The sequence below is a fragment of the Myotis myotis genome, unplaced genomic scaffold (genome assembly GCF_014108235.1).
Source record: "Myotis myotis isolate mMyoMyo1 unplaced genomic scaffold, mMyoMyo1.p scaffold_m19_p_5, whole genome shotgun sequence".
Taxonomy (NCBI): Eukaryota; Metazoa; Chordata; class Mammalia; order Chiroptera; family Vespertilionidae; genus Myotis; species Myotis myotis.
The window spans coordinates 33957294-33979546 of record NW_023416357.1 but is presented as its reverse complement, the minus strand read 5'-3'; the positions used below and the strand labels follow the sequence as shown (position 1 = coordinate 33979546).

The window sequence follows — 22253 nt, the reverse complement described above, 5'->3', positions numbered from 1 at the left end:
CACACAATCAGTAAATGGGAGAGTTAGACACTAAAAATGAGATTGACTGATTTCTATGCTCTTTCCATTATAGTACACTGATACTTTGAGAAAGTCTCCAAGGGAGTCTAAATTCCAAGGAGGGACAGACATAGGCCAAATACATAAAGAATAACAACAGTACATAATAAAAAGCAGTAACTGCCATGACAAAGAAATGACTTAAAGCATTTTGAAATTCAGAGAAGGAAAGATTAGCACAGGCTAAATAAGCGATGGCTTCAGAGTAGGCATGTGAACTGGGCTATGAGAGATGAGTAGGAGTGAGTCATATGGAGATACAGTGAAGAAGATCCAAACAGTGTGCCTAAACGAAGACAGAGAGGTGGGAAAACGCAGGTGCATGTTAGAACATTATGCTAAAGCATAAATGTTTTAAAGGAGTTGGGGTGATGGTAACAAAAGATAGAGCTAGGATGAGAATCTGGGGCAAAGTCTAAATACTAAGCATTTTTGAGTAGCCAGGTGAGAATATTTTCCTTCAATTTTTCCACACCTTTGAATATATATATTACAACCAGTTTCTTAACTGCTCTTTTTGTCTTCATTTTACCCACTCTCTACCTATTTTAATACCTTACTATAACCCATACACTCCTTAGATTGCTGTCTTTCAAGAAGTAACTTATGACCTCCTAATCAAAAATTTCAACAGCTTCCCTTTAGTGGTAACTTAGACCTTAAGAGAATCTGACTTTGTTGACCATCTTATGAGGCCCACCTTTGGGTACTCCCTTACTTTCTACAGCTGATAAGTAATCACCCTTCTTCCTTTACAAAGTCTCTTCCTTTCTGTGATTAGTGACAGTGGTCTGGGCTTTCATGACTTAACTATTATAGTGTCTCCTATTTGGTCTATGTGCTTCTGTTCTAATGTTTCTTCCATTCATTTTGCACACTTATGCCAAGTTGTACAATTCTACTCCCCTGATCTCCAGATCTCCCTAAATCCTACTGAATTGTGCACTAATTACTTTTCCAAGCATTTAATTCCCTCTCATGAGCTACATTCAAACTACTTTTTCAACTTTGTCTCTCACATATCTTCTATAGTTATAATAAATTTCAGCCAAAATATACTAGTCATAATTACCTTGGCAAACTTTAGGCTTCAGCACACCTTGGCAAACTCTGAACTAGAGCACACATACCCCTTTGTTCATACCATTTCCGTGACCTAAAATGGTCTTTCCTCCTATTCTGCCTACTAAAATCTTCCTCATCTTTCAAGGTTTCCTGGAGAATGTGGCACTTAAGCATAGCCCTCGAGCAAAGTTGCCAACCTCATTGGGTGTCAGTTCTCTCATCTATAAATTGTGGCTATATTCACCATATGTATTATAGTAAGACTAATGCAAATATTAAGGATTAATATTAGTAAGAACACTATCTGGTGCCTAGGAGGCAGTTTTTTAATGATAAAATACAACCAACCCATGACTGTAAAATTACATAAACAATTAAATAAATAAAAATGATAAAAATGATTTCAAGTAAAAATTGATAATAGAATGATACTAATTACGAGAGCACTGAAGATGTCTACTCCAATGTTATTGATGGACTTTTTTTCTTTTTAAAACTAACATCCATTACAAAAGATTAAACAAAACATTTGGGTAAAAAAAGAGATATTGCCCGCCCGGCGTGGCTCAGTGGTTGAGCGTTGGCCTAGGAATCAGGGAGTCACTGGTTTGATTCCCAGTCAGGGCACATGCCTGGGTTGTGGGCTCGATCCCCAGTGTGGGGTGTGCAGGAGGCAGCTGATCAATGATTCTCTCTTATCATTGATGTTACTATCTTTCTCTCCCTTTTCCTTCCTCTCTGAAATCAACAACAAAAAAAATATTAAAAATCCTGGGGGTCTTTAACATCCTGTAAAAAAAGGGATGTTAATGAGAAGATCTAGACCCAGCATCACTATGTGGCCATAAAAAAGCAATTAATCTTTCTTTGCCTCTGTTTTATCATCAACTAAGAAGAGTCTGAGGAGGGTGTAAATTAGTATTTCTGAAATGCATAATCATAATTATAATATAAGTGTGAAAAGTGATTATAATCTGTAGATCATTTTATTTCAATTACTTTGGATTTAGGATCTTAAAGCCCATTATCTAAGGAAATGGTGAGATGCAGAATATAGTCATTTTCATCTTAGATACAAAGAAGTGGAGTGTAGAGATAGTGAGAGATTTTTTTCAATATTGCCCACATCAGTAATTGAATGGTAAACCTGATACAGACCTCCTAATTCATTATGCAGTTTCTCATTTAATCTGCTAACTACCCACTGAGTGAAAAGTATATTTAAATTTGAATACCTTATTTTTAAGCTAAAATTTTTTGTTATGCAACAAAAGGTACTATGAATAAGTGACTACATGGGAAAGTTTTTATAACTATAGTGTGTTTAAATTTATCGGACTATTTATATTACTTCATAAAAGATTTTGAAAATCTTGCACTTTTTTTTAATCATGCAGCTTTTCAATTTGAGATTGAAGACTTAAAATGGCAATGGCATAATTTTCAGTCAGTTGTTATTTTTTCCCAGGTGCTTTTCTAATTTTCTTTAGTTTCTAGGAATGTGCCTTAGGAAAATTTTGAGTTATATTTGTTCTTTGTTCTTATGGCATAAGACATATCTTAATATAAGGGTGGTAAGCTCAAACACTGACCTTCTCTAACATACACCTTAAAAAAAAAGGTGAAGTTGTCGAGACTTGGCGTTTGATAAGTTTTTGAAGAGAACTTTAACCTACAAAAATGAATGAAATATGTATAAATTTCTTTTATAGAACAGTAAATGAATTTGCTTAGAGACCTTGTTAGGCAAGCTGACAGATAAACACATGTCCATTACAGACACTGTTTTTTGGACCATGGATGTAACACTTGCAGTTAGCTTAAGCCTGCAATTTCCCAACATCTGATAATAATTCATAACACATGAAAATGATTGAAAACCAAACAGTACGCCCTTCCTGGTTTTTAGTCTATTGCTTTAATAACAAAGATACTGAATCTGTTTTTAATAAAACAATAATTTGGCTGTTGATGAAATAATGAAATAGCCATAAAAAAGGCCATTATAGGTATTAAAACTATAGATGGAAGACATGACGTTTAGACTTTGGTATCATCAGCAGTAGCAGAGATGCATATTTACCATATATCAGAAAGTATCAGAATATGCTGTAGTTTATACATTAATTTTGAAAATATATACATATATCCAGGAAATATCTAACCAAATTAAATCAGGAACTCCCTGTGTGTTCAAAGCTCTGTTCTCCCTATTACTGGCAGTATGGCTTCAGACAACTAGTTAACCCATGTTAAGTCTCAGTTTCCTTATCTGGAGACGAAAATAAGAGTAAGGCTGGAAGAAAACAATATGATTCCATGGAAACTACTTAGCATACTTAATATGGTGCTTGGCCCAGAATATATACTTGACATTAGTTTGCTTCTATTATTACCATTATTGTTCTCACTTCTACCACCAACACTACTTTTTTTCTTACTATTTAAAAACTCAGTTACCAACAAAATGAGACCTCAGGCTAATTAAAGATATTAAAAAGGCAAATCCTTCTATTTTTCTCATGGGTGCATAGATTTAAAAGCTTGCTGATAGGTTTCTGCCATTGATGCACTGCTTGGATTAAAAACCATATGCTATGAAAATGGGAAATGTAACATTTAAAAAAATTAAAAATTATAAAATTCTCATATCCTAATTCAGGTCAGTAACACTTGGAACTGAATTGCTTATATTCTTTCATTATGATTTACTTGAAAGGTAAAAATTAAACAAGACAACTAAGAAATCTCTCTCTTATATATACATATATATGTTCACTAATTCTATGAGAGAGGCTAACAGAACCTACATTATTTTATCCTAAGTGATCCTGGAAAGCTTCTATCAGAAGATAACATTTAATGTAAGAGCTAATGTTCTATAGGCTTTTTATAATCTGTTAGACCAATATGTAGGAATTGAGACTATATACCTATCAATAAGTACATTGCAACTTGGAAAGAAGGAGAAATCTAAATGTACCCATATAACACCTGTAGACTTACAATCTTACTCCTTTCATATGAAAGATCACATTTATTTTTAATATATTTTATTGATGTTTTTACAGAGAGGAAGGGAAAGGGATAGAGAGTTAGAAACATCAATGAGAGAGAAACATCGATCAGCTGCCTCCTGCACACTCCCTACTGGGGATGTGCCCGCAACCAAGGTACATGTCCTTGACCGGAATCGAACCTGGGACCCTTAAGTCTGCAGGCTGACGCTCCATCCACTGAGCCAAACCGGCCAGGGCCACAATTATTTTTAAATAAAAAGTTTGACAGCAGATGTAGATTGTCATTAATCTTTGTAAGATCTCTTTCAAATCTTAAAAAATGAAATCATCTTTTCCAAAACAGACTACTAATAAACAGGAATATTGCATAAAATCATAAAACGTCCATGACAATAGAAGATGATACTGTTATTCTGTCTAAATACCAAGTAAGGAGTTCAGAATCAAACATGTTATTTCACAGCAAGAACTTGGCTTAGCCCATATTTCACAGAAGTGGAGCAAATTTGTTGTGGCAGAAATTCGGTCTTTAGCCATATGTCTACTCCTCAATCCAACTTTACAAATGATATTAACTCAATATGAAAAACAAATGAGATTTCCATTCCCGGTAAGGCAGCATACTAGTAACCTAAAAACTCTCTTGCAATCAAATACCTAGAAATGTTGAATAAGTACATTAAAAAATACTTTTAAATGCATAGCTTACTTAGCTCACTAAAAACGAAGGGGTTGAAAAATAAGGAAAGGACTGAAAACCAGAGCAAAAGCATCGGACCTGTTATTGGTACACTCTGAGTTACTAGTCTCAGTAACCTAGAAAGGCTGAGTTTTAATGTGGGGCTTTAACAATCAGGATACAGTTGCTATTCCTACACACGAAATAAGGATTCTCCACTCATTGGAAGGATGGAAATGAACACATCTACTAAAAAAGCTTGTCTGTCTCAGGTTCATGCAGATAAGCAGGCTTTCAAGCTAATGAATATTCTCATGGTACTATATAAGGAGTATTTTTAATTAAAATCACCAGTGATAGTACTCTAATGCACCCCCTAGAACCAAAGGCAAATGCTATCTGAAGGAAGGAATTCTCAATCTAGATTTTACAAACTCTAAAGAGTTCTAAAATAAAATAGCTCCTATAAAATAAGATTTCATAATATACAATGAAACAGGGGAACAACAGATAACAGAGCCTCACCCTCAAATCTTCAGACAATGCAAAAATAAACAAGAATGCTTATTATATGGAGAGAATTAAAGAAAATAAAAAAAATGAAAGTAAGATCTACAACAATAACTGGAAAAAGAACCAAAACAACTTTTAGAAGTATGAGTAGAATAACTAAAGTTAAACTCAATGAAAAGTTGAATAGCTGAAAAAGAGAGTGAGTAAATTAAGAGATATATGGAAAGCATGCATAGCTTTCAGGAAGCAAAACAAGAGTGAAAAAAATCAACTCTAGGAGGTTAAAAGACATGGAAGACAGAGTGAGAAGTCCACTACATGTATATGTGGAATTGCAGAAAGAGAAAATAAAGAGGTTAAGAGTGAGACAATAATGTCTGAGAATTATCAAAAATTGATGAAAAACTTCAGTCTTCAGATTCAGGAAGCTCAATGAATTCAAGCAGGATAAATAAAAAGAAAATTCAAATGTAAGCATATCATAGTCAAGATGCAGAACACAGTAGACAAAGTGATCTTAAAACAATCAGCATAAATTAATAAAGATAAATCATGTAAAATGAAGTTTACTTTTTTCTTTGACATAATGTAGACTGACATATCATGAGAAGAAAGCAGTCATGGACTTACACAACATAAGACATCAATGATCTCTTTCATTACAGCCATTAAAGTGAAGAACAAATAATGGCTGGATGCTTAAACAAAAATGATTACAAATTAATTCTAACTAGCTTAACTATTCCAAGAGGTCAAAGTTAAGCTTTACCAGTGATATTTACTACGAGAACCTTGTTGAGCTCTGGAAGGTAAATCTCAGTATTGTAGAGGCCCCCCTGTGACTCAGTTCCCCCTGGAGTTTTAACTCTCAGATCTGTCCACAGTGTGCCTCCAGCAATTTGTCAGTTACAGTTCAAGTTTTCTATCCCAATGCTGTTCCCATGGTGGGTTCACTTGTGCTCAGGTACTCTGCAACTCTGTATTTGTCTGCCTCTCTCCAAACGAGAGGGAAGGGATATGCCCAGTGTCCTCATCTCCCACAGTGAGCCAAGAAGAGGAAAAAGCAAGGTTAAATAATTTTATTAAAGAGCATATTTTATTTTATTTTATTTTATTTTATTTTATTATTTTATTTTATTTTAATGTAACATAAAAATATTAAATGGAAGTGAGACTAAAGAAATTTCTAAATTGTATGTAAATGCTTCTTTGTCTCAAAGAGATTTCCTATGGAATTCTTCCATTTCATAACATTTCAAAAGATGTTATGAAAATGTTAAGAAATTGGAGTCGTTAAAAAAATTTCATGATTCAATTTTATGCTGTACTGATTAACTTCCTGCCCTAAAGGTTGAGGAAATTAGTATATGTAACATTTTCCCCCCACATTTTCCAATTTGGTTAGTTATATTATTATTTTTACACTGTCAATGTTCATAGCATTTATTTGCAGGATTTTCACAGCTGTATAGTCTTACTTTTTGATTTAAGTGGATAATTGTTTACCACTATCTCCTCAGCCCCGCACCTCTAGTCCTGAGTTCAAGCGCCATCTGGAATGATGCACACTTACTGCCAATGACAGTTATTTCTGGATGTTTTTAGGTGTGTTGTTCTAGGTTTTCTATTTTCTTCTCTCTCTGATACATTGCCTTAATTTTTTGTGAGTAGGCATCATTTTTACAAGAAACTAAAGTCACTTTGAAAAAATATTTAATGAGCTATATTTATCACAGTATCTAACACAGTGATTCAATATGTAGTACATGTTAAGTAAGTACAGGCATAAACTAAAAGAGAAATGGTATCAGAACACCAATCCTGTAAAGCATCAGAGGTATGGGGACTAGGGAAGACTTTTATGAGAAAATAGACGTCTCACACAGAATAAAAATCACTAAGAAACTGCACCAGATAAAATAATGTCTAACTAAAAAGGATGAGGTCATTTTTGTGAAGGTCATACTTGCTTGGTGACAGCATTATGTAAATTATCTATTAAAGATTTCCCATTTCCCACAGTGTCCTTGGCTTACTAAGTTTGCTTTCCTGACATCAAAATGATTTCAATGTTATATAAAAGATTGAAAATGTGAACAAATAAAGTTTTTAATCCTCACCCAAGGATATATATTTTTTAAATTATTGATTTTAGAGAAAGGAGAAGGGAGTGAGAAAGAGAGAAACATCAATGTGAGAGAGAAACATTGACTGGTTGCCTCCCGCATTCGCCCCAACTGCAGATCCAACCTGTGACCCTTCAGTGTATGGTAGACATTCCAACCAACTAAGCCACACAAACCAGGGCTGAACAAATAATTTTTAAATACAATATATGGTATGGATTAAACAGGGGGGAAATGAGGCAGAAGTTTTTCTGGCATTCAGCTAGACTTTCGTCAGTGTGAATTAGAATTCTACAAATTGGCTTCTAAAAGATCATAAAGTTTTACAGTGTTTCACAAATGTAGTTGCATGTAGGTGATCCTATTAAATCACTGAAACTTTTCAAAATTTAAGTCTAGGACTGCTGGCCCTGCCTTTCTTATCCACTGCATTTAGAGACCTTGCAGTCACTCCTTCACCTACAAGCCCATCCCACATGGCTTCTGAATAATTTGTAATGAAGGCGAGAAGCATATGATGAGCTTCTATTCTGCTCAAGAATGAGTCACTGTTTTAGGTCTATACTTAAGAATACCTAAGTGTAGTCTTTCTCTTAATAGCTACAAGAGGATGATGGTGATGATAATAATAATATTATTATACCTTGTTTTTCTAATTCTAATTTTAGACGAGAGTGGGTGGTGGGTGGCAGTTCCCATGTCCCCTGGGAAATAGTTTGCTTGCTTTTTCAAGAAGACCCATGAGATAAATGGTACTTTTGCTTACCTGACTCTGAAAATTGCCCTTCCTTACTGCTTTGTCTAATTGGTAAGCTTGGACTCTTGGTACAGATGCCTTCCCGAATCAAGTTTGCCACAAACGTTTGACCTTGGGACTCTGTGATTTGCTTGCTTTCAAGTTACTTCTCGAATTAGAAGTAGGGTCATTGTTTTAAGCTCAAATTTGATCTCATTGCTTCCTTATTATAGCACCCTTAATTCTCTGAATCCATACTCAGGAACTCTACTACAAGGTTCTCCATGGTCTCAGCTCTGCTTTATTCTCTAGCTCTGTCTCTGGTGCCTCACCCCTTGCATGCATTCCACACATTCTAAAATCATATTAATTCTCAGAATGCAACATAACCTCTGATACCTAATCCTCATGGCCTAAAACATGCCTCTCTTCTCATAAATCACACTTATCCTTCAGATCTCGTCTTCTAGGCCACTTTCTCTACAAAGACTTTTGAATTCCTGATACTGGTATACAAACTCTCTATATTTATCCTTACTGTCATACTTGCCCTATCATATTTTAACTGCCTGTTACTTCTTTGTAATTTCCATTAGTCATTTTACTTTTGCAACCCTCATAACTAGCACGGAATCTGACACATAAGCAGTACTCAGCATTCAGTAAATACATCAAATCAAACTAAATTGCTGGTGGCAATTTTTCTTTTAGACTGCTTAGTGTGGCAGCTTTTCATCATTTTGGTAGGTAAGAGTACATTTAACACTAAAAAATAATTCATTTCTCTTAAGCACTGTCAGAATGCCTCAGTGCTAAAAGTGTGTATCCTTCAACTCAGCAATGCCAGGAATGCATCCTAAGGACTTGGAAGTGTGAAAGTACCTGGACAAATGCAAGTGAAGAATGTTCTGGCTGTTCATTACAACATTGTTTATAATGGGAAGTGTCTTTTTAAAATAATCACATTACATAATATAGATTACATACAGAGACAAAGTATTATTTGACTTAAATAAAATCATGTTTATGAGTGTGTGTGCATGCCAGCATATAAAAAAATAGAGAAATATTTGAAAGTTCTATCAAAATAAAAACTAGTTAGTTTTGTAGAGTACAATACCATGTGACAACAATTTTGTAAACTCATAATTTTCATTATAAAGATAAATCTACTTCTGTTTAAAAAGAGAACAGTTTCTTTTCTAGATGGAATATTTCAAATGATTTTCCCTGAATATCTGCAGTAGGTATTATGATTCATTGTTCCTTCTGTGCCCTTCTCTAAAGTTAAAATAAAGAACTACAACTAAGAAGTTAAATCCAATCAATTGAACATAATCTAATGTCCAGGTCATTTTTACCGATTTAAGAATCTAGTTGTTAAAACTTTTTTATTTCCACAATGTTCTCACTGCATAACCTCAAATACTTTAGACTATTTTTCTTTAACAGAATGATTAAGTTGAGAAAGGTGTGGTATAATTGAATGAGTGCTTATATAATGCTTTTATTTTTCTATTTACAAGACAAGTGAATTTTATCATAGGGTATATTCCAATTTGTACTACTTAATAAGTCTGTTACCATAATGACAGTATTGAAACTTCAAGCAAGTTTCTAAAAATTTCCATTGTAATTGTATTATCCATCACTATGGATAAATAAATTCACTGTATGACTTTGATAAAATTACAAGCCCAAGTCGCTCAAAAACATGTTCAAATTTGATCTCACATCTCAAAACAACACATTTTGGGAACTATGCTGTTTTATGCTTCTGTTCTATGGCCACTATGCTACTAAGAAGGTGTTTTGGAGAGTGAATAAAAACCTTTACACTTTTTAAAGCTCTTTCCTATTCTAAGATCCATGGGGGGCAAGAGATAAGGAGAAGACTTCAGCAAGTAAACAAGGCAGTGAGAAGAGAAAAGAAGGAAAGAAAGATTTTACCTGTTTTTTTTTCAACAGTAAACAATAAACCTCCACAACATACACAATACAGTAAAAAAGTATTATGGACACAATAGGCTCTAAGCCACAGCAGGGGCCATGAAGTGTGCATTCTGACTTTTGTAAAAAATTTACCTACATTGTGGCTTAAAGATGTGCTCTAAGTTAATCTGCAGATTCTCTACTGCTAGAACGCTCGCTGGTATTTAGCTGAAAACAAGTTGCATCCTCAGAGACAATGGTGACTGGATGCAGAGCTGACTAATGCCCAGACTATTGCTGCAGGGAAGGCCAGTTTTCTTTTCCATAAGTCTACGCAGACTTAACCTTTCTGTGGGTTTCCTATTCTGTTACCACCTGGCAGACCAACAGGACCAAGAATTTTGCTTGAACTGTGCTAACCAACCCTTCAAGAAAATAAGGACAAGATGTGAGCCAGGAAAAGCACTTTGGAAACTACTTGCACCTAATAAAAACATATTTTTAATTTAGCTAATGTGAAATCCAAACTAGTTCAGTCCAATTGGAAAAGATGCTTTATTTATATTTATATGAGTTCTTAATTTAGGCTTGATTCATGCTTCATGAATAAGAGCTACCATTTCATAGAATAAGGTGCTCATTTGGCCTTCATGTACTTCTACTGATTTTTGTTGATATGTGGCAGGATTCAATATTTGGCCTTCATTCTGTCAATAAACTAAAATTTTCTTTAATGGAGTAAATTCATTAAAAAAATTATGATCAATAAAGTAATATGACTGAAATTTCACAAGGTTACTTTTTATCTTTTTCTGTATTCAAGAAAATGTTCCAAGTACTGTGCTTTTAAGCACATCTCTATATGTTATCTCATTTTATCCTCACATCAAACTCTAAAAGGTTTTTATTTTTATAAGTAGGGATTGGACAGAGGAAATGGCATATGCAAATATAATGACACAGAAACAGCAAAGCACATGAGGCAACACTTTAGCTTACCTGGTGGACAGTGTACAATAAATAGAACTGCAAAGTATAAACCCGGGAGAATAAAAAGGATATATTTTACACATACTATACCCTCAGCACCATAAACAAACGAGTTGCCTGGACATATGAGCTTAAAGACTCCTTAGAAAACAGTGAAAAGTGTTTTCAATGGAACATAGTTTAAACAGTAGTTCTAAAACGTGAGCAGGTATCAGAATCACCGGAGGGCTTGATAAAACACAAATTGCCATGCAAAAACTTTTAGTTTGATAAATTCCTATTCACTTAAAATTTCTTTTGTTTCTTTTGCCTGAGGAGACATACCCAAAAAATATTGCTAAGAGTGATATCAAATAGTTTACTGCCTGGTTTACTTCCAGGAGTTATATGGTTTCAGGACTTACATTTAAGTCTTTAATCCATTTTGAGTTTATAGGTAGAAGATAGTGGTCTAGTTTCATTTCTTTTTTGCATGTATCTATCTGTTCAGTTTTCCAACACCATTTATTAAAGACTGTCTTTACCCCACTGTACATTCTTGCCTCTTTTGTCAAAGATTAGTTGGCCACATAGCTGTGGTTTCTGTATGGGCTCTCTATTGTGTTCTAATGATCTATGGGTCTGTTTTTGTGCCAGTACCATCTCCTTTTGATTACTGTAGCCTTTTGTATAGTTTGATATCAGGTAGCGTGATACCCCCAACTTTGTTATTCTTTCTCACTACTGCTTTAGCTGTTCTCGGTCTCTTGTAGTTTCATTTAACTTTCATGATTATTGATTCTAATTCTGTAAAAACTGTCATTGGTATTTTGATAGAAATTCCATGAAATCTTTAGAATGCATACAAAACTCTAATTTGAGAAGATAGATGCATCCTTATGTTCATTGCAGCATTATTTACAATAGCCAAGATAGGAAAGCAACCTAAGTGTTCATTGATAGATGAAAAGATAAAGAAGATATGAATATAGAGGCCTGGTGCATGAAAATTCATGCACTGGAGGGGGGTGGTCCCTCAGCCTGGCCTGCCCCCTATCACAGTTTGGGAGCCTTCAGGGGCGGGAGGCAACCTGGCAATAGGGGAAGGCGACGCCCCCATCACACGTCTGCTGCTGCCACTGCCAGCAGCACAAGCCTTGGCTGGCCTGGGCGGCAGGGCAGCTGTCATCTGAGGTTTGCCTGTGCCTCGGGCCAGCCCTGGGTGGTTGGGCAGCTGCCATCCGAGGCTTGCCTGTGCCTCGGGCCAGCCCTGGGCAGTTGGGCAGCTGCCATCCGAGGCTTGCCTGTGCCTCGGGGTGGCCCTGGGCAGCGGCCACCGCCATCTGCAACTTGCCTGAGCCTCAGTCAGTGGGGGGTTCAGGAGGACCCAAGGCCCCCCGCGGGGCTGAGGGGACTCCAGTGGCAGGAGTGAGGAGAGGCCGGCCCTGGCTGAGGAATGCAGGATACTCTCAACGACATGAGTTATAACTTCCAGTTTATTGGACACCACAGTGAGGCTTCAGCTTCGAGGGAGAGAGAAAGAGAGGGATGGGCAGCTCCTTGGAGGAGCCTGGGCAAGCTGTCAGTCAGTGGGGGGTGCAGGAGGACCTGAGGCCCGCGGCGGGGCTGAGGGGACTCTGGTGGCAGGCGTGTGGAGTGGCCGGCCCCGCCCCTGCTGTGGGTGCTGCCAGCTTGTGATGAAGTGACGGTCAATTGCATATTACCTCTTTATTATATATATAGTGGATATATTATTCAGTCATAAAAATAATTAAATCTTACCATTCACAACAACATAGATGAACCTAGAGAGTATTATGCTAAGTAAACTAAGTCAGACAGAGTAAAACAAATATTATATGATTTCACTTATATGTGGAATCTAAAAAAAAGTAAACAAACAAAACAAAAAAAAATTCATAGATACAGAGAACAAATTGGTGGTTGATAGATGGAAGGGATTTTAGGGGGAATGGGTGAAAAAGGTGAAAGAAATTAAGAAGTACAAATATCCAGCTATTAAAAAAGTCACAGGGATATAAAGTAGCGCACAGGAAATACAGTCAATAACATTGTAATAACTATGTACGGTGTCAGAAGGGTACTAGACTTCTTGGGATTATCACTTTGTAAGGTATATAATTAAAACTAATATAATATTGTATGTGGACTATAATAAAAAATAAATTAAAAAACATTTTAAATAAAATAAAACATACTGTTATATATTTTAAGTACCCACTCAAAATTTTTATGGGAAATTTTAAACCAGAAAAGATTAATGCTGTTATATTAACAACATTAAAAACCAAAACACCTCAATGAGCTGTGTTGAACAGCTATCCATCATAAAACATATTCAAAACACCTAGAAAAATGTGAAAATCTGGCTTGATGACATCTGTCATAGAGGGTGGTGTGCTTTGAAATCACATGTAGGGAAGTTCATGGGTTATAAAGGACTTGGCTCAGCAGCCTAGGTAGACAAAAGCTTTGTTAGACAGATGTAGATTTTTGATGTTTTATTTACTACATATGCTAAGATTTCTGCATTTTATTCACATTTAGGGTTTAAATATATTTTAAGATCTCATGTCATCATGTTAAATATTCTAATTCTTCCAGGCACCCGGGACGTGGGCTTCCCTCGCAGCCCTGGCTTCGTCTGGAAGGTCGTCCAGAAGGATGTCTGGTCTAATGGCATAGTACGCTTTTATTATTATAGACTAGGGGCTCAGTGCACGAATTTGGGCACCTTGAAAGGAATTGTGGGCCGCGAGGCTGCAGTAGGCACAGAGGTGGGTCTTGGCCCATCCTCTGCGCCCCTGCCTGGACCCTCCCGCTGCAGACTCTGTCCCGTTTTTCGGCAGCCTCGCTCCCACTGCTCCCACACGCTGATGGTGCTGGCCCTGCTCGCACCCACTGAAGGTGTGGAGTGATTGGGGCTGGTGTCAGCAGCAGGTGCGAGCGGGGCTGGCGTAGTGAGCGGGTGTGAGCGGCAACTGCTGCCCTGATCGCCCGTCAGGAGCAGGGGGAGGTGGAGAAGCCCTCAGGGGTGATCAGGGCAGGCAGCTGCCACTTGCACCCACTGATGGCGCCCAAGCGATTGGGACCAGCATTGGGCACCGGCAGCGGGTGCGAGTGGTGGCTCCAGCGCTGGCTGCAGGTGTGAGTGGGGCTGATGGTGGCAGTGGATATAAGCAGTGGCTCCAGCACTGGCAGTGGGTGCGAGTGGGGCTGTGCCTGGCAGCGGGTGCAAGAGGCGGCTGCTGGCCCCGATCTCCTCCCAGGAGCAGGGGGGAGGTGGAGAAGCCCTGAGGGGTGATTGGGGCTGGCAGCTGCTGCTCATACCTGCTGATCAGCAGTGGGTGTGAGTGGTGGCTCTGGTGCCAGCAGCAGGTGCAAGTGGGGCCAGCGCTGGCAGCAGGTGTGAACGCCTGCAGGACTGTGACACCTGGGAGTAAAGAATTTTCAGTAACCAACACAGGCTTGCCCCGATGACAGCGACTGGCACCCCGCCTTGGTCTGGCACCCCCTCTCACCTGCTCCGCCATCTTGCTGCGGCCCACACCTGCCATGTTCCATGCTCTCTGGTGCTCAGCACACGTCACTGTGACCGGTTGTTCTGCCATTTGGTCTATTTGCATATTAGCCTTTTATTATATAGGATTATTTGTACATTTTTACTTTATCAACAAAATGCTGGTATTACAGTCCAAAAGTCAAAATAAATGAACAATCACATTTTAAATTTTCACACTCTCTGGAAAAGGTCTCACTAAGAATAAGAAAATCAACATAAAGGACTCAGTACAGTCCCTGGGACATAATAAATGCTCATAATAATAACAGAATCTTAGTAGAAAAAGATAAGAAATCATCTGATTCTACTTCCAGAATGTTATCTTCTTAATGCTTGTATACACAGTACTTTCCTTAGACAAACTTTTATATAAATGGTCTATTTTCTTTTTAACGATATGCTCAAAACACTCTAGTAATTTTACTATTCCCGACAGGCCTACTTCCTAGTAATGTTTGCCATTCCCCTCTGAATTCTAATCAGGTCTTCCTATATTTAAAATTTTTCTTTCTTTTCTTGAAGATACACTGTAACTTAGATACAATGTAAGTGTATCTTAAGTGTCAATGAGTTTTGACAGAAGTATACACCTGTGTACCCCAAACTCCTAGAATGTTTCCATCATCTCAGAAAGTACCTTGTACTCCCTTTGTACGTCATCTCTGCCATGCCTGCCACCTCCTCACACCCTGCCCACAAAATGTTCTGTTTTCTATCACTGTAGATTAGGTCTGCATGCTTTAACAGTTCATATTGAATGGAATCAGACAGTATGTTCTCTTTGGTGTCAGGCTTCTTTCCCTCAGCACAAAGTGTTTTTCAAGACCCACAGAAAGTACTATAGTATTAGTAGTTGTTTATTTTTATTGCTGACTACTATTCTATGTATAATATGGATACATTGGATGTCCCAAAAAATATATACACACACTTGGAATAATTATAAAGGCAGTGTTTATTAATATACATTTCATTTTCAAAATTCAGCTATCAGCTATTTTCTACCAATCTATCGCTACCTATTTACTTTTATAAATGATGTCTTTTCATAAGCTGAAATTTTACTTTTGTAAAAGTCTTTACTATCCCTTTAAGGTACAATTGACACTGAAATGATGTAAAGTGTATATATATTTGGGGATAGCCTGTATATAGTTTGTTTACCCATTATCCTATTGATGAAAATCTGGGTTGCTTCTAGTTTTTGGCTATCTATACCAGTGATGGCGAACCTTTTGAGCTCGGCGTGTCAGCATTTTGAAAAACCCTAACTTTACTCTGGTGCCATGTCACATATAGAAATTTTTTGATATTTGCAACCATAGTAAAACAAAGACTTATATTTTTGATATTTATTTTATATATTTAAATGCCATTTAACAAAGAAAAATCAACCAAAAAAATGAGTTCGCATGTCACCTCTGACATACGTGTCATAGGTGCGCCATCACTGATCTATACTAATAAAAGGTTAATATGTTAATTAGACTGGATAGACTGGACGTCTTCTGGATGTCCTTCGAACAAAACCATGGTGGCAGCGGCTGAGGCAGAGATGGTTAGGGGTGATCAGACCGGCAGGGGAGTAGTTAGGGGCATCAGGCAGGCAGGCAGAAGCATTTAGGGGTGATCAGGCAGGCAGGCAGAGGGGTTAGGGGTGCTAAGGCAGGCGGGCAGAGGAGGTTAGGGGCGATCAGGCAGGCAGGGGAGAGTGGTTAGGGATGATCAGGCTGGCAGGGGAAAGTGGTTAGGGGCAATCAGGCAGGCAGGCAGGTAAGCAGTTAGGAGCCAGCGGTCCCGGATTAAGAGAGGGATGTCCGACTGTGAGAGGGATGTCCTGCGGGATCAGGCCTAAACCAGTGGTCGAACATTCCCCGAGGGGTCCCGGATTGGAGAGGGTGCAGGCTGGGCTGAGGGGACCGCCTGCCTCCGTGCACGAATTTCGTGCACTGAGCCTCTAGTTATAAATACAGCCATTATAAGCATGCATGTACAAGTATTTTTGTGGGAAAAGTGCTTTCATTTCTCTTTGATAAATACTTGAGCATGAAAAATACCTAGGCACGATGTGTCCCAGTGTATATGTAAGCTTAACTTCATAAAAATGGTCAAATTGTTTATCATATATTGCTTTTACATATTTGCTAAAATTAGGTTTTCTTGTTTTTTGTGTGTGTGTTTTTTTTTATTTAGCTAGTCTACTAGGTGTTATCTCATAATGGTTTATGTTTCCCTAAACACTTGCTTATTGGCCACCTATTTGTCTTCCTGTGAAATATCTATTCAAGTCATTTCCCCATTTAAACATTTTTCTTATTTTTGAATGGTAAGATTCTAGATACAAGTCTTTATCAAATGTACATGTCACAAATATTTTCTACCAATCCGTGGCCACCTCTTTACTTTTATAAATGATGTCTTTTAATAAGCTGAAAATTTTACTTTTGTAAAAGTCCTTACTATCCCTTAAGGTATAACTGACACTGAAATGATGTCAAGTGCAATCACAATTCCAATAATCATTTATCAAGTCCAGAAGAACACACAATGAGGCCCAAATGAGTTTTCAATGAGACTTAGATCTGTCACTAACTCCTGATGCAGGGTTTCTTCCACTTTTGATACATATGACCTGACTAAATGACTCCATTTTTAAGTCTTCCCCCTTCCCCTGACTTTTAAGACCATTTTGAATGAATCCTTGACTTGCAGTATTTTAGTAATGCTATCTTATCTATGCAACTACATTGAGTATTATCTTGACTCCTTTTCTCAAAGTCAACAAATTGGGTATTAACATGGAACATGCACTTAATATACTCTCCAGGGTGCCAAAAGCTGCTAACAGGTCCTTTGTGGATATGATTCTTAACTTTCTAACAGTAGGTCCTTGTCAGGGGTTGTACTTTTATAGGCCTGCATTACTGGATTTCTGAAACCTGGTAGCCATCAGTTACAATCCTGACTGAGCATATTCTGCCCACACATAAGCATCAGTCTTTGTCTATTTTTTGGATCATGGTGGAATACCAGTCAGTGAGTAAATGTGGTGAAAAGGAAGTACAGTCTTTATTAGGCAGTGATAAATGAACTGAATACTGAAATTTAAACCGGTAATAAATGGTGCTGCCTAGACTTTATTATTTAAAACAATACATCGCCCAGCTGTTAACTTACTCAAACCTTAAATCAAGCGAGAGCTTACAACATCTTTAATCTGGTACTTTCTCAGGGTGAATAGACTGGAAAATGCATTGTCAACTGACACTTTTCTCTCTGCTACTAAAATACCACTATTCTTTATGGGCTTTTACACACCTATAGATTTTTATCAACATACTTATATTTTCAAACTGGGCTAGCAACATCTGGCTCCTCACATAGTGTTATTCTATGAAGATCATTTACAGAAATAATAAAACTTAATGTAGATTTGATTTTCAGAATTATAAGAAGTGGAATTTATTATACAGAAAGGCTGTGAAAAGACAACTAAGAATAATTCAATTCTATTGCCTCTAAATATTCCTTGTAATGCTTATTTTGAACTCAATTTCTATCCCTTAAAATTACGACCGAGTTAACACGATCTTCTTTTCTTCTAATGGACATGATATTCTAGAATGATCCAAGTCCCCAAATTTTCCCTAGGATTACTTTTTGCAACTAGAGCAATAAGAGAACTTCAAAAATTTCTTATCCCAAGTGTTACCAATAAAAAACAAAAACGTTTTGAAAAACTTAACAATTAAAAGTTCAGATTAAAATCTAGGAACCTCTCATATATATCCCAAATTTCTTTAAGATAAGCATGGAAGTGGCATAACAGCTCTCAAAATATACATAGTTTTGAGAAAATTTTAAAAAATGAACTATATCAGTTCTACAGTAAATGCTTTATAAGGTTTCTGCTAATTAGAAAAAGCATTTGCATTCACTTTTGAAAATATATTCTAACCTTTGTGCAGTGGCAGTATCGTAGCCAATGAGGTTTATCTGAGGCATGGTTATTGCTAAAACAAACAAGTAAACAATATATATATCCATCCTATAAAAGCTTTGATTAAAGCATAAACATTTTAATATTTTAAAAACTGAGACAATTAGAACAAATCAATTGTGTCCATAAGTACTGATTTACTTGGTGAGTGCTAATGATGGGATTGGTCCACCAAAGGACACTTTTTTCGTTTTTACAAGAATGTGAGGTGTCTGCTAAAAAAATCCTTAATGTTGAAGATTGCAGTCATCTTAAAAAAAAAAAAAAAAAAAAAAAAGCACAAAATCTGCATCCAAAAGAATGACCTATAAGCTTTTGGAGTAAAGAGGATAGTGCTATTAATAATTCCCCCTAAGCCAATCTTCCTTTTGATAGCTGAATTTACGTTTGACTGGCCCCTATTACAGATTTTTTTACAAAAGGCTATTTTCTTTCTTTGCTTATCCCTTGGAGGCCTAAAGCATTACTGCATTAAATCAAGAAAGAGTTATATTTTATAAAAGCAAGTGTCTAAAGTGTCAGAAAAAATGCCTGAATAAAAAAGGTTACTTCCATGTGTTCAATCTGATAGCTATTCATGTTTCCATACCCTCATCTGTCTTGTCCTATTAAGTAAAAAGGCAAACCTGAAGAAGCTTTCTTTTTGTATTCAACCAAATATTATTTGTGAAATGGTCATGGTGGGGCATAATTTATGTAGGTGTAGTGTTACCAGGTTATCCCTAACTGCTCACTGTGCAGGTTTGCCTTGTTCATCTATTATAATAAAAGCATAATATGCTAATTAGACTGGAAGTTCTTCTGGATGACCTTCTGGACGAAGCCAGAGCTACGAGGGAAGCCCGGGTCCCGGGTGCCCGAGGGAAGCCAATGCTGGCAGCTGGGGGAAGGAAGGCCTACTCTTGCACGAATTTTGTGCAGCAGGCCTTTAGTCCTATACAATAAAAGCCTAATATGCAAATTGTTCTACTGGGAGTTTGACCGCTCACTACGACGTGTTCTGACCAACGGGGGGGCAGTGTGGAACATGGCAGGCATCAGCAACACGGTACTGGCAGCGGGTGGCAGTGGAGGCGCTGCCAGCCCCAATGGGCCCTGACAAGAGTGGGACTGTGGCAGGATGATGGAGCAGGTAGTGGGCTGTGCCAGGCCAAGGCGGGTGAGAGCGGGGGCCTGATCGCCCTGCAGATGGCGACCAGTGGCGGCTGTGGGGGGTGAGGTTGCCACCCGGCAGGCACTGAGGAAGCCGGGCAGGGGGCCCGGCCCCGATCGATTGCCCTGCAGGCGGGATGGTGGAACAGGTGAGGGGGCAGCACCAGGCCATGGCAAGGTGCCAGGTGAGGCTGTGAGGCTGAGGGTGCGAGCTGGGGCCCAATCCCTGCAGGCCAGCCCAAGGGACCCCACCCATGCATGAATTCATGCACCAGGCCTCTAGTTATTTAATAAACACTTATCTCTGTAAGATTAAAAGGTGTCCTACTTGTTTGAGCCTCATAGCGTTTGGTTTTTGCTCATAACAGAGTATAATTATACCTTACACATTTATTATATTGCTCTCAAAGAAGCAGTAAATTAATTGAAACCTCCTTATTTTAAACACAGAAGGGAGCCCTGGTCTATATCAACACTAGACAAAGTGAAACAGCTACACAGCACCTGTAGTTACAACAACATGTTCTGAGAAAGATCTATATTATCTAGTTGCAAGCACAAAGTCTCAGAATGTTGATTTCTCTCATTGCTAATAAAAAACTACTTAAAACATAACTACTTAGGAGTGAAAACTATTTGCTCTTACTTTCTTATTTATTCCCAGTTCATTTTTTCCAAATATGACAACAATAAATCTCTTTTCCATAGGCCAAGAATTACTAATTGTTAGACCATTAATATTAAAGTTACCAAGCATTTAGTCAAGATACCAAAAATTTAAACATGTCCACACTAACTATAAACTTGGCTCAGAGCACCAGTGATCTCATATCAGCCTGTAGGCACTGCAGGGGAGAAAAGGAGAAGAGAAAGACTAAACACCACAACTCTAAATGTAGTAAACTAGATTCTATTTTGACAGGATTCTTAAAAACAAAAAAAAACCCCAACCTTAATTCCTAGGTACACTACATAGTTTTCTTATAGAGGAATCAGCAAGTTTCTCTTTCACAAGTGCTATACAAATTGCTGGAATTAAAGAGAGAAACACACTACAAAAGCCATGGATAATTTATGACCTTAAGCTAGGACAGTGATGGGTATTTATGAGAACAGCACATAAAAGTCAGCATTGGTGCTGAAAATTGGAATATTAATAGAGCAACAGCCATAAGAAGAGCTATTTCTAAATTGTGTCTTTATTTTATCCTAAAGCACAGAACATTGACTCCGTTAAGAATCTTTATCCAAGATCAACTTTATACGGCAAACACTGTATGAAACATAACATAAAGTTATAGGACATCTCCACCATAAGGTCTATAAATCAGCTGCTATGCGTAGGGTATTGTACAAGGCACTAGAGTCAAAATTATGTTAGTACTCCTCACACCTACTCAAATGGCTACTAGCAAAATAAGCAAACAAACAGAAAAGAGCAAGTGTTAGCAAGGATGCAGAGAACTCAGCACCCTGTGCACTATTGGTGGGAATGTAAAATGGTGCAGCTCTATGGAAAACGGTATGGCAGTTCCTCAAAAAATTAAAAGTAGAATTACCTTATGGCCTAGTAATCCCATTTGTGGGTAATTGTCCCAAAGAACTGAACAGGATCTCAAAGAGATATTTGCACCCTCCTGTTCATAACAGCATTATTCACAACAGCTAAAGGCAGAAGCAACCCAAGTGTCCATCGATGAATGAATGGATAAACAAAATGTGGTCTAGAAATATGATGGAATATCATTTTGTCTTAAAAAAGAAGGAAACTTTGACACACACTATAACATGGATGAACCCTAAGACATGATACTAAGTGAAATAAATAAAATACTGTATGATTCTCCTTATATAAGGTATCTAGATTAGTCCAATTTGTAGAAACACAAAGTAGAATAGTGGTTGCCTAGAGCTTGGAAAGAAGGGAAAATGGGGAGCTGTTTAAAGGGTGTAAAGTTTCAGATTTGCAAAATTAAAAAGTTCTGGAGATTGGTTGTACAACATGAGTATACTTAATACTACTGATATATAATTAAAATGGTTAGGATAATACATTCTGTGTTATTTGTATTTTACCACTATTAACATTTAAAAAAATTTTATAAAGTGAAATATGGGGGCAGGAGAAGGAAGCAGAAATTATGTTAAAATTTTGCATATGAGACTACTCAATACATATTAAGTAAATTAAGTTCTTAATGATATGTTGAAAAAAGATCCAGAAGTTTTACACAGCTCCCTTAGAGAAAAGCAGGGGTTTATCATTCAAGTCAAAAGGAGCCTGCCCGGCTGGTGTGGCTCAATAGTTGAGCACCGAGCTATGAACCAGGAAGTCATGATTTGATTCCCAGTCGGGCACATGCCTGGGTTGTGGGCTTGATCCCGAGTTGGGGGCGGGAGGGAGGGAGGGTGTAGGAG

The 22253-nt window shown here is 37.5% G+C and overlaps 1 protein-coding gene and 1 non-coding gene across 9 annotated transcripts in view; one reads left to right on the top strand and one right to left on the bottom strand.

Moving 5' to 3' along the window:
- CWC27 (CWC27 spliceosome associated cyclophilin) overlaps positions 1 to 22253 on the bottom strand; it is a 185339-nt gene that overhangs the window by 87340 nt on the left and 75746 nt on the right. The window lies entirely within an intron of this gene.
- LOC118657267 lies at positions 18640 to 18787 on the top strand. The gene has a single exon (XR_004967962.1). It is a non-coding gene; the product is annotated as a U4 spliceosomal RNA (small nuclear RNA).